The sequence below is a fragment of the Haemaphysalis longicornis genome, unplaced genomic scaffold (genome assembly GCF_048455015.1).
Source record: "Haemaphysalis longicornis isolate Haplotype H1 unplaced genomic scaffold, Haemaphysalis longicornis Haplotype H1 scaffold_9, whole genome shotgun sequence".
In the NCBI taxonomy this organism is placed as follows: domain Eukaryota; kingdom Metazoa; phylum Arthropoda; class Arachnida; order Ixodida; family Ixodidae; genus Haemaphysalis; species Haemaphysalis longicornis.
The window spans coordinates 6,075,238-6,088,383 of record NW_027526460.1 but is presented as its reverse complement, the minus strand read 5'-3'; the positions used below and the strand labels follow the sequence as shown (position 1 = coordinate 6,088,383).

General features: G+C 48.0%; 1 protein-coding gene across 1 annotated transcript in view; it reads left to right on the top strand.

The window, feature by feature from the left end:
• LOC144151931 (flavin-containing monooxygenase 5-like) overlaps positions 1-13,146 on the top strand; it is a 73,775-nt gene that overhangs the window by 30,051 nt on the left and 30,578 nt on the right. The gene's annotated exons all lie outside the window — the stretch shown is intronic.

The following is a 13,146-nucleotide window of genomic DNA, read 5'->3' as shown; positions in this document are numbered from 1 at the left end:
AAGGCCAGCTCTTTTGCTGATAGCGATAGCGAAAAAGTGCGGGGTGAAGCACCAAAATCAGTACGTCGATTGCACTGCGGGAGTGGTGTATAAGCTCCCATTGTCTTGCCATAGGGCCTACATTGGACAAACAGGACGGTGCCTTAATGAACGCCTCCGTGAGCATGCCAATCGAGCAAAAAAAGACACGGGCGGGAACCTCGCCAGTCATTGCCAGACCTGCAAGTGTTCGCCTCGATTTGATGAATGTACAGTCGTCTTTAGCGATCCCGATCAGCGCACACGGGAGATTGTGGAGGCGGCTGAGATACATCGTGGTGGAAAATATTGTGTAAGCACGACCTCGGTATCGCTATCAGCAAAAGAGCTGGCCTTCCTGGGCACGCCCATGGCATGAGGAGCGTGTGCGCGCCTGTACAGTGCGCACATATTCTAGTTTAGGACGATGCGCACATGCACTGTGGTTTTTTTTTTGTATTTTCCCCCTTTTCGTATATATATGTTGTTTCGTAAATAAAATTTCCAGTTGGAAGTAGCGCTTGTCCCTGTGTCATTCGTCTTGTGTCTAAATTTGTTGCGCTTTAAATTTTCACTATGGAGTACCAACTAGCTCGAACCCTCACGTTGTTAAAACATGACCTTAGGCGGACATTAACGCCACAGGGGACTGCACTCTCCGCCTGGGACCTGCGAATTCTTCCGACGCTTGCCTCGGCCTCACCCGCTCCACCCCCTTGGTCACTCCCGCCTGTCACAGTGGCCCATCAGCGAACTGGTATCCCCTGTACCCGACCAGTTGCCCGTGAGAAAGCCCTTCAGCGTGTCCTTGCGGCAAAATGGCCAGATGAAGTGGACATTTACACGGACGCCAGCCTTTCGCCTTCCCATATGGGTCTGGCCTGGCGCTGCCCAGCTCGGCCGGACTTGGATGGCTCTGTCATTCGGCCAGGATACCACTCGTCTCCCTTGGAAGCAGAACTTCAGAGCATCCTCTGCGCATTGGATCACCTGACCTACAATATTGCAACGCCGCCCCCTCCACATTTTCGGATCCTCACGGACTCCCACCAGGCACTTCAAGAACTCCGCAAGCCCTTCAGTGATCACCCAACTGTTCACGAAATCCAACACGTGATCGCCATTTTGGCTCGCAATGGGACTACTGCCCGATTGGCATGGGTGCCGGGTCACACGGACTCGGATGGGGGCAACCAGGCTGCACACGATGCAGCAAGGGAGTGTCTCACTAGTACCCCTCCCCTGGACGACGACGCGTCGCGCCCCTCTCCTCACCCTCGCCTTCAACTTGACCGCGCACGCCATGCTCGGAAAGTACGCCTTGCGTCCGTTACTCCCGCTGGCTACCTGGATCTGGCTCCTCCGATGCCTCGCTCTGCGGAAATCTTCATCAACAAAACTATTGCTAACGCAGCCCTCACACCCCACATCATGAGAAAATGGATTCACCCGGCAAAATCTCCACCTCCTTACTGCCCCTACTGTCAAACGTTAGTGTTCGCCACCCTCAACCACTTAATCTGGCACTGCGCCGCATTTTCTTTGTACCGCCCAATACTCGTCAACGCTTTGCCACGTGATTCCTCTGAAGACGAGCCCCCCTTCGAAGACGCTAATTTTCTCTCAGCCCTCGGGTTGTTCGGCCTAGAGAGTGGTCTCTCGAGATTAGTGTAAACCGGGGCCTACCCCGGTCGTAAAAGTTGACTTGACTGCACTCACATGATCCCAGTAACCATAGCCTGGCTCTGCTGACGGCAGTGATCTCTTCTAAATCGTTCAAGGACCCACCATTTGTGCTACTCGGCTACTCCTCCCTGCCTCTTACCCCTCCTCCCTTATTATGGACACATGGTCTTCCCTTCGAAATAAAGGATTACAACAACAACAACATATTTAGTGAATTTTTAACACCTAAGCATTCTTTGCTGAGTACCTCACAGTACGAACCATGTAACCAGATGCATCTACACGAAAACGCATAACCCGAAAAATTAACACATTTAATCGTTGTAATAGCGCAAAAAATTGCTGTCAATGAAAGAAAAATTTAAAACAAAGGAAAATGATATAGGAATAGTTCAGCTTAACTACGGAAAAAAGAAAAAAAAAACAAAAAAAAAACGAAAGAAAAAAAACAGGAAAAAACAGAAAAGAAAAAAAATAGGCCTCACCCGACAAAAAAGAAAACAACCGAAACACGAACAAATATCGTGAAAAGGCGCCAACCGCGTATCTGCAAAAAATACATAATTGGTGAACTTAACGCATTTATCCGTTAGCACGTTAACCAGGCTATTGGTCGAAAGAAAAAAAAATAAAGATAAGGGGTGTAAGAATACTTCCGTATCAGTAGACGATTCTCAAAACTTTTGCCCCATTTTTATTTAATTAATTTTGTGAAAAGAAACGGTTAACATTCTTGTGTAACATTCTACACCGAACGACGTTATTTTGTTGCAATATGTCAAAACTCTACAACAAAAGTTAGACAGCCTCGTTTTAACGCACGTTCGTGCCTGTGGCTATTACAAGATTTATATAATGGCGGACGATGATTCCAGACATGGCATGACTCAGAGATTTCTGGCACTTTGCAGGATGAATACGGCATACACCAACCCGCCAATGATGAAGCGGTTTACATACTGGCGGTGCAATATGACTCGAGCTGCGCCTCTCTTGAAATCCGAGAACAGCAGGGAGAAATACGTTCGGTGGAGAAACCTTGAAAAGTGCACGGAAAATTGCAGTTGAACTTTTCTCCGGGTAAGCAATCTAGTGCATGAAATGCCTATTTCATTTCATTCCCGTTATTTTGCCCGTTTTGAGAGCATGGTAGCGGGGAAAAGAAACTGTGTGCGCATCGTTACGAGTTCCGGCAAAGAGGAACGTTCTCACTGACCAAACCAGCAAGCAAGCAGGCCGGCATTGTGCGCGCGCAGCTTTAGTTCTTGGTCAGTACCCCACGCGGGTATGTGCTATATATTCGTGTGGGGCAAAGACCCACGTAAGATTTGTTTCTTGGTCCCGCGTAACCCCCCCCCCCCCCCGTGACGTTCCTGCCAACCGGCTGGCCAATATGTTCTGGGCCGATTCATAGCATGCATATGTGGACATTGTATGCTTTTTATCACGTATGCGATGCTCCAACAAAAAGAAAAACGTCCACAAGTAAGTCTGAGCGTGACGGATATGCCCACCATGGTGTCAAGGGGGACAAGGCCGAACAGCATAACACATACAGCTGTCGGTTTTCGCTGATGTACATGAAGCCTTTTTTTTTAATCGGTCCCCGGCTATGCCCGCTCTTAAGGAGGGTGATTTTCAATGCGTAAGCATCACTCGCTTATGTCTTTATTCACCTGGCGAGAGAAAAGCGGCGTCCCCCGATCGCCGTGGCCAAAATCCTTTATCCGGATTGCCTTCGGCTGCGTGTAGCCAGGAACCACTCAGCAAAATTTTCCATTGGCTGAGAAGGCGGTGTGCGGCGGCCTCATGTCCCTGTTGGGTATACGAAATTTCCAGCTCACACCGCATTTTTACAAGCATTAATATAACGACAACTTAATTTCCTGCTAGTAACCTGCATTTTTACAAGCATAAATGTAAAAGCTAGAAAGGGACGCGGACGCAGGCAGTGGCCACAATTAGATACTTCACATCTGGCTCGTCAGTGCTTTTAGTAGCAATACGAAAGAAAAATGAAAAGCTCACAAACTGAGAACGCATATTGGGTTAATGTACATTTACAGCGCCACGCCGAGCAGCGTTTTGTGGAACGGAGGGCGCTGTAGCCAAACGACCACTCCGCAGAGAGAGAGAGAGAGGGGGGGTTGTTTCGGTTCAGAAGGAAATGAAAAAAGAAGGTCTGGGGATACCATTGAACTGAGCGGGCACTCGGTCCATTACCTCATTCCCTTGCATAAAACAGGAAGCCGGACTAACACGCCCCCGGCGCACGCGGACCTGGCTTTCCTGCTTCGCGGAACAATCTGACGGTCACCCTTTTCTTTTCCACGCTGCCCCGGGGGCGTTATAAAAAGATCTGCCGAAAAAGCGGCTGCAGTCTGCCACTTGTAGTAGACGTCGCGTCGTAGGCGGCCGCCGGAAGTTGCATTGCTCTGGCAGACCCGCTTCTTCCGGGCTCGCACTTCCGGAAGTGCGTGAGCAGCTGCCGACGCAAATCAGCCACTGCGCGCGAGCCTGTCGCTACTTCTTGAGCGGAGCCAACAACGGGGTCAAGATGAGTGCCGCTTTGCCGTCGTACCCACTTTGTCTGCACATAAACGTTGAGGCAAAGGCCAGGTTGCGCGTATAGTTACATATCGTAACGACTTCCGCGGGAGGGAAATGGTGGCCGATGGCACGTTTTCGTTTGGGAGAAAATATTCGAAGACAGCGGAAACAGCCAAAAGTACGGTACAAGGAAGAACAACTTCTCGCGTCCTTCGCGCTGTTTCTGTTGTCTTTGAAAATATACCAACCAGCCCAAATTTCTACCCTGTTGAAGAAATTGTTCATTCCAGCTTTCAAAAGTGTAATACCGCATCGAATCATACACGTTAAACCCACGTTCATTATCATCGTTGTCCTCGTCGTCGTCACTACCCTCATAAACATCACCATCGTCATAAAAAAACCTACAACAGCAACATGATACCAACGTCCACTAAAAGTGAATGTCTCTTTCGTAGATCTAAAACCATTTCTACCCTGCGTCTTGCGAATCCATTCTTCGTTCCCGGGTTGTCTTATCCATCGCTGCGCCCAGATTTCTGTCTCCACATGCACCTTGTCCTGACAATTGGTAGGAAACGAGATGAAGCCTCTGTTCCGAGACTTTAGATCAATGACAATTTAAAATGGTGCTTCACTAGTATTTTATTTTGTTGCTTTTGCTTTGTTGTTATGATTGGAATAGAATAAATTCCCTTTTATGAAGCTTTGTGGACAACCCAATTCAACTGAACGAGAGAGAGAGAGAGAGAGAGAGAGAGTAAAAGTTTATTGAAAGGAGATGAGGTCGGACGGAGAGACTGATCATAGTCCTGGTATTTCCCACTGAGGCAAGGGTACGGGGGACCAAGAAAGAAAGAATGAGTATTTGCCTTATGAGAAATGGCAGTGAAATCGATCAATGAACTATGCACACTTAAGGCACGCCTAACATGGAACGAGGAGCAGAAACAGACTTCGAAATTTGAAAACCTAGAGCCGAGAATTCAGAGAGGATTCTCAACACACTTGGCCTATACGCTTAATAAAACAGCCGTGACGACTTCATGCGGTGACGGTATAAAAGGCCTGCCGGGGAAGGTTATCTTAATTGGTAGTGGCAATCCCATGTGTGCTTTGGTTTCTTTTTATTGAACTTTATTTGTCTTTTACATTGTGGACCCTGTGGTGGAACCTACCTTGATGCCTTCTTCACCCCACCCTGAAGCAGTTCGCCGCCCGAAAGGACCACTTCAAAATCCGTTAGAGATTACGATGGGACCACCAAGCAACACCAAGTAAGACTACGGTGGCACATTTTCCCAAGGACGATTCGGTTGCTACAGCATCAAAGGAGCACCGAAATGCCCCCTAATGCGGGTCACGCAGATCCCAACAATGCACACGCACACTGAAAACCAATAGGATGCGCAGGAAGAACGAAGTATGGGGCCAACAAAACACCGCCCATCATCGCATCAAGCTCGAAACAATGGAGGCCCGGAGATGAAGTTGCGTGGAAGGCCACGAAACAGGGCTGCTTATCCCGTGCTTTAAAGGAGCTTCTCCATGTACGGAACGATTCCTTCTCCGCTTTTAACATTGTTATAGCGAGGTCACGCCAGCGTTCGTCACCAAATAAACGCCTAGACGTTTGCCGGACGGTTCATTTTTCGGCTGAGTGGAACAGGCACATCGTCATTCCTAACCACCGGGAATGACGAAGCGGAGGAATAAACGTTTATTATAGCAGTCAAAATTGCGTGGTTGACCGCCAGCACAGGGCCCTCCTTAGTCCAGGAAGCCCTGGGTCTTGGCGGCCTGTCTCGCCTGGTCCACCAGATGTTGCTAGTGATCAGGGTTAGAGCTGGTCAACTAAACTCCCATCCCTCAAATGAGGGTTTTGGATTTGGGGCAAGGGATGGTGTGTGGCGGCACTCCCACACCACGTGGTAGAGAGTTCATGGCTCTATGCAGAATTCAAAATTGTGCGTGTATAATGTCGGATACATGTTATGTAGTAATGTGCCATGTGAAATTTATTTGTCTGGAGCTTTCGGCAGATGACCATGTCTTCGCGAGACATGTTGATATGTGGAGATAGAAAGGCTCTTCGTCCCAAGCGGTAGTATTCCAGGATGTCAGTGCACCTTCTGGGGATAACTTCTCGTGCTGGGCTCATGGAAGGACTGACTGATATCCCAAAAGGAGGCGCCCGGTGTGTGTGTGAGCTCGGGCTGCAGCATGAGCCGCCTCATTCCCTTCCAGGGATGACTGAGCCGGTGTCCATATGATGAAAAAGTCCGGTAAATCGGGTTGGGCAAATAGAATTTTCGCAGCCGCTGATGAAATGCGTGCAATTTGGAATATTCGAAACGTAGTCTGGGTGCCTAATATGACGGCCACATATGTTCTTTTCCCGGGGTGGCTACAAGGGCAATGGCTGCTGCTTCGGCGATATCGATGTCATTTCTAGGTATGGAAGCAGAGGCTCATTGCAGTACACGGTTACTGCCTATGCTGATGGCGTGGGCTGATCTACTACTATATACTGATGCATCCGTGCACCTAACGTCAGAGCTTTTTTTTTTTTTTTTCGTATATAGTTCGGAGACCTTAAACTCTTGCCTCGCGTCGTGCTTTCTTGTGGATCGGATTCATGTTCCTTGGTATCGGGGCGACAGTGATGTGATCTCTTAAATGTAGAGGAATGCTTTTTTTTGGCGTTATTATCTGTTGGGACATACCAAGGAAAAAGATTAAAAACGCTCCATGGTTTCGTAATGCAGCGCGACTTCGTTTTTGCTCACCTGGTTGAGTACATACGAGCTACTCAAGCCAGCCCCAGACTTCCATAACCGCGGACGACAAAAATGGGTGGCTCGCCCCTTGAGCACACAAACTCTCGCACACCAGAGAACGAAAAAAACTGTTCAACCACTGGCCTTCCCTCACAAGCAAAAACCGGGGCGCAAACGTCCCGTCAGTACATCGCATTTATTTTCCCATTACAGTGTGGTTTTAAGCTCTATCTTCTGGCAGGGACTGCCTGAACGAGTTACAGTTAACCGCGTGGCCGTCTCCTTACAGCCTCTAGGACCTCCCGCCGGCAATTTCCGGCATTCACCGCACGCCGCCGTAATTAGTGGAAACAGTCGGCCGCTTCCGGCCTTTTTTCCCGGCGTGCTTCCTTCGGGTCTCAGACAAACAAGCAGGGGCGGCTTCGCTCCGGGCGACGACGCACAGCCGTTCGTTCTCCCTGCTGTGGCCCAGTTGCTCCGCGCGCGTGGGTCACTTGCAAAGTTTCGCGTCGCGGTCCGCTCGCGAAAATCCCTCGGGGAAGGACAGACCGAGGCCGATGGCAGCGGAAAGTAACTTCCGAAAAAAAGTGTCAACGTAAGGAACAGGACGTTTGCACTGTATGCGAGCCGCCCTTCCTGAAGTTGTACGCTGCAGCGGGGGCGGGGTCCCGCTTAGCGTGTCTAGACGCGCGACGCTGTCGGCATAGAGGAGGAGCTCGGTATTCCGGCGGCGTGCGGTCACAGCATGGGCGCTCCCCTGCCGCGGGCGCAGAGGGAAGATGCATCGCTTTAATGTATCCGTCAGTGGCGGTTTCGTGGCTTCCGGGTTGTTCGACCATGTGTGGCATAGGAGCCTCACTGAGGGCCGTGGAAGTGTGCGTTTGTGGGCTAGGGGCAGTGTCAGTGCGGGGAGAAGCTAGGTCGACCCCTAGCTCTGCCGTTTCTCCAGCCTTGCACTAGTGGAGCAAGCTGCGCCATTTTTGTACGCTTTATACATCAGCACACGGATAGTTAGGGACCCTGAAGTTTCACTGCCGGACGATATCGGCACAGGATGATTTCTGGAGCGTCAATGATTGACTGAAAGAAAAAACAACAACAAAGTGAACAATTGAAATCAATTACAGGTTTGTCGATGTTCCCGCGATTGTTTTTTTTTTTACGCATAACCATTTATCGACTCAATAACTTGGTAACAATTTCTCAATCATGTATTAAGGGTGGTTCGTTGATCCTGTATTATTTATTTATTTTTCTTCAACATCTCTAAAAACATTGTTTCTAAAGAGTGTGTCTGTGTTCTTGTAGTGGTTACTTCACGCATAATTATTATTGGGCTCATTTTTTGGAAAGATTTCTCCAGTAAATATTTATTTAGGACCGTTCCTCGACATTCTTTATTTTATTTATTTTTCTCCCGGATTCGCATTAAACATTCGTTTAAATGTTTGGCTGAGTAGCCGCATCCTTTTTTACAAAAGTATACAATGTGAGCTGCAGTAAAATCAATGAGCCATGATCATGTGACAGCCGGTACCACTCACGAGTGGCCGGTACCACTCACGGGCGCTGAGTGGTGTGACAGCCGGTACCACTCACGAGTGGCCGGTACCACTCACGGGCGCTGAGTGGTAAATGGGGCTAACCACTCGCGAGTGATGAGTGGTGAGTGGCACTCACACTCATGAGTGGTGAGCGAGGCTCACGACGAATGGCGCTCACACTCTCGAGTGGTGAGTGGGGCTCACCGCGAGTGGTGCTCCCACTCACTCGCCAGTCTGAAGCGATGATAAGGGTCACTCACCAGTCAGTTAGGAGAGGTGGGTAGGTTGCTTATGAGTGCACTCGCGAGTGAGCCTGTCGAGCTAGGGCGGTGCCAGTTACGTAATACCATGCGAAAGCTCCTATTTTTGCGCCAAGTTACGCATTGCTAGGCCGTTGCTTGACAGCTTGTTAATTAATGCTTTGCAGTCTCAATGGCGTTTGAGCGTGGGCTTGTGCCGTGTGTGCGTATGTGGGTATGGGTATAAGCGCATATATTTTTATGTATAGGTGTGGATATTGTGCCGGCAGCCGGCATTTTATCGGTCGCGGATATTTTGCCGGCAGCCGGCATTTTACCTTTTCCGGATATTGTGCCGGCAGTTTTGCATTAGGTGATTATTGTGTTCAAAAAACAAAAACCCCAGTATTTCGCGCTACCAATGGCAGGTCGCGATTATGTGACCATCACGCCGGAAATTTTTGCCGGCAGTCGGCATTTTAGTATCTCAAATGCAGGATCATTTTTCTCGTGCATGATTTATTCGCATGTATATTTTAAGCAAACATCTACCTATAGCCACTTCTGCCTAACCTAGCCTAACCTAATCTAACCTAACCGAACCCAACCAGTAAAGGCAGGTCCTACCCCAACTTAACCTAACCCAACACAGCACATAAAGGCAGGCCTTGAATAAATATTAACGAAGGAATACCGCAAAGAACAGATTTTCCGAATAAATAAACACAGTGAATCAGTCCAAGCAAACCACAAGAAATTAAGAAAAATATAAAAACGAAATATGGAAGAAGTGGGTTCGAACGTGGTACTCCGCGATTGGGAACCAAAGGCGCAACCACCACGGCGCAGTGGAAGAGGCAGACATACCCGCCACAATGAAGTAAGCCTGAACAGCTAATCAGAATACAGTGCCGGCAGAATATCCCTACCAGCTAAAGTGCCGGCTGCCGGCAATATATCCACTTCCTATTTTTATAGATATCGGGTACGCCCTTTTCGGTCGATCTCAGATATTCATGTGTTTAGTGCGTGCGGCCATGAGGTCGGCGCGCCGGATCTCTTCCGACTAGCTCAGAAGAGAATTAATACCAAGACGAAATCTAGTTTGCTACGCTAGTGGTGCTTTTGCGGTACAAAAAACGCGTATCGTCGGCGACCTCTTACGAACAGACGAGCTCGTCGCGAAGAGATGAGCGTGTGGTTTCCAGCACGGCATACACTCTCATCAGCGCTTCAGCCGCACACAATGCATGACTGCGCAGCTCTCAAAGTTTCACCCGTGTTGCGCGCTTCGTTGTAAACCCTGCTCAAGTTCTCGGTTCTTCGCAATAGCAGTCATTTTTTACTAAATAATTAATAAGTTGGAAGGTATCCAACGAAAAGCGCCAAGGTATGTCTCCGATATAAAATGAGCGACTCTCCGATGGAGCTATTAAAACAAGCTGGCTTATTCACCCTCGATAATTGAGGCAGGGTAGCTAGATTAAAATTTTTGTTTCAACTCATTCATGGTCACCTCAATTTAGAGACCTCAAACTATATATTCGTTGATCGGACGCGGTTAACCAGACTAAAATATCCCCTAACGGTTCACCGTAGATTGTTTTAAGTATGCTATCTTTCCATTAGCAATAAGGGAATAGAATTCTCTAGGCAACTCAATAACTGGTACCACGAGTGTAACGAAGTTTTTAAGACTGGTAGAAAAAAATTAACCCGATGTGACTATAACTTGTTATCACTATGTGAATGTGTGTATCATCTTGTCATGAAATCATGAATTTTTGAGATGATTTGTAACGAAGAGTACTACTCAGTAATCCCATACGCAGATGAATGTTGTAACCTGTATTATCGAAGCCTGTACGGTTATGTTAATTTTGTAGAATGTAAGCCTTCCTTGTTTAGATTTTTGCATGTACAATGTTTCATACTAAATGTCCAGTAGAGTATGTAATGTGTACTACAGTCCACCGATCGTGTAACCCCACAGTGTTCGAAAAACTCTGACATGTATTGTATATACGCCCTTCTTGCGAGAATCCCGTGAGGGATTGCAGTACGTTTAAATAAATAAATAAATTCAACTATGCCGTCCCAATTCATCTGAGTGGCGCGTAGCTGTCTAGGCCGGAGGATCATCCATCTGGACACAAACTCATAAGCGCTCCAGGGGGTGTCCTCCTCCGACTTAGAGACTAGTTGCAGCGTTATCTATTACTAAGCTTTCTAACTCCGGCATAACGAGCTTGCCGTGTACATGTGCATAACCGCGCGTACCATTTTCCCACCAGACCTGCAGGTGACTAACCAGCAGGTGAGGGGGTGATGCGCAAAAGCGTTGCGCGCCTCTCTCCCCCCAGGAGGCGCCTCTGGCATATAAACGGCCGCCAAATGCGCGCCGAAAGGAAGAGGAGGCAGGCAACAAGCTGTTTTGTTTCTCCCGCTTTCTTGTTTATCGCTTCTCCTCGCTGTTGGTTGTTTGCAAACGTAGTCACTGTTTTCCGGCCCGTAAGCGACGGCAGGGCTGTTTCCGCGTTGTTAAAGAAAAAAATGAGAGAGAAAGGAACGACCGAGAGATGCAGATCAGCAACCGGAAGAAGGGATTTCAGGTCTGCGTGCGGCCTCTGCGTACACGCTCAGATTAGAGAGAGATGCAACGACTCCAGGGCTGCTTGCCGGCACGAATACAAGCACGCGCAAGCAGTCGGGTGCCTGTGGCTCTGTTTATCGCTTCAGTGTTGTTGTTAAGACCCACGAGGCGAGCGAGTCTCCGACTTCTCGACGCCGCTTTCGTAGAACACTAGTTAAACACTTCACAACCGCGTTTACTTACGTCCATTCCCATTCACCGCAAATGAAGGTCCAATCTAGCCTGGCTCGCAGCGGGCTGGCCACTTGCGGGCTTCGCCTTCGAGGAGGCGTTGCTCCCGATGCAATGCCGATAGAGCAAAGTGGCCGCGGTGCCGAAGGGTTAAGAGGCGCTGTGCCTCTCCCCCGTGAGCGTGCTGCCGAGCCGGTCGAAAACTTCCGCATTGCTAAGCGTGCAAGGCCTCTAGCAAGGCACGAACGTACGGCACAGATTGTACCGGTAGTGTCTGATTTGAGTCTCGTACGTGTCTACGCGTCCGGAATAAGATATGACCACTGCCTGCATATTTTTGGCGTATTTCTTTTCCAAGTTCGCCCGCGATTCCAAGCACAAAGTTTGTCTGCACGCAACACTTTTGCGACACAGTATATTGTTTCTAAAATGGCCAAGCTACCAATGTTCGGTAGCTGTAATGCCGAATCTTCTTTTTACGTAGCAATGATCGCGCTGCCCATTCCACTCCACTTCCTGCTAGCATTGCTCGTCACTGCAGCTGTATAAAACATTTGCTTGCAAACTGCAGCCCGTTTGTTGTTTACATTCTGGGCCCAAGCGGAGCATAAGCAGCTATGCATAAAACAATTATTATCGCTTAAGACGAACTGTGAAACACTGAATGCGAAGCTGGAGTATTCAAATGCGGCAAACATTGCTGCATATAATTCTGACTGCGATCGGCGTGCGCGTCGGCGTGTAGACGAACAAATACAACAAGCTCACCCTAAACACTACGCTCCTAACTCATCATCCCTAAGATTAGTCGAAGGGATCACGGTTGCACTCCCCCTCCCGCGTACATCCCATTCTGTAGTAAAATTTGCCTGTCTGTACGTGTATCTGTGCGTGTGTCTGTGTATGTGTGTTGTCCGACTGTATGTATGTATGTATGTATGTATGTATGTATGTATGTATGTATGTATGTATGTATGTATGTATGTATGTATGTATGTATGTACATATGTATGTACATATGTATGTATGTACGTACGTACGTACGTACGTATGTATGTATGTATGTATGTATGTATGTATGTATGTACCGATAAGCGAAAATCATTTAGTGACGAAGGCTGCTACGCTGGTTCAGTTTTATCGATCTCTCTAAAGCATTTGATACTATCAATCACTATCCTTTTTTCTAAACTCGAATAGCTGGGAATTTGTGGACTACCCTTATTGTTCATTAAAAATTACTTGCGAGATAAAATTTAAGTTGTTTCCGTTTCTGACGTCCACTCGTAAACAAGAACTAACATTGACGTACCCCAAGGCTCCATACTGGGGCCAATACATTTTCTGTAATACATTAATGATTTCCTGAATTGTCTTTCCTCTTCAAAATGTTTATTATATGCAGACGACACCACCTTCTACAACTTTGATAGTACTGTTTCGTCACTCACTGCTAAACTAAATATCGATCTAGGTAACGTATTAATGTGGTGTAATCTTAATAA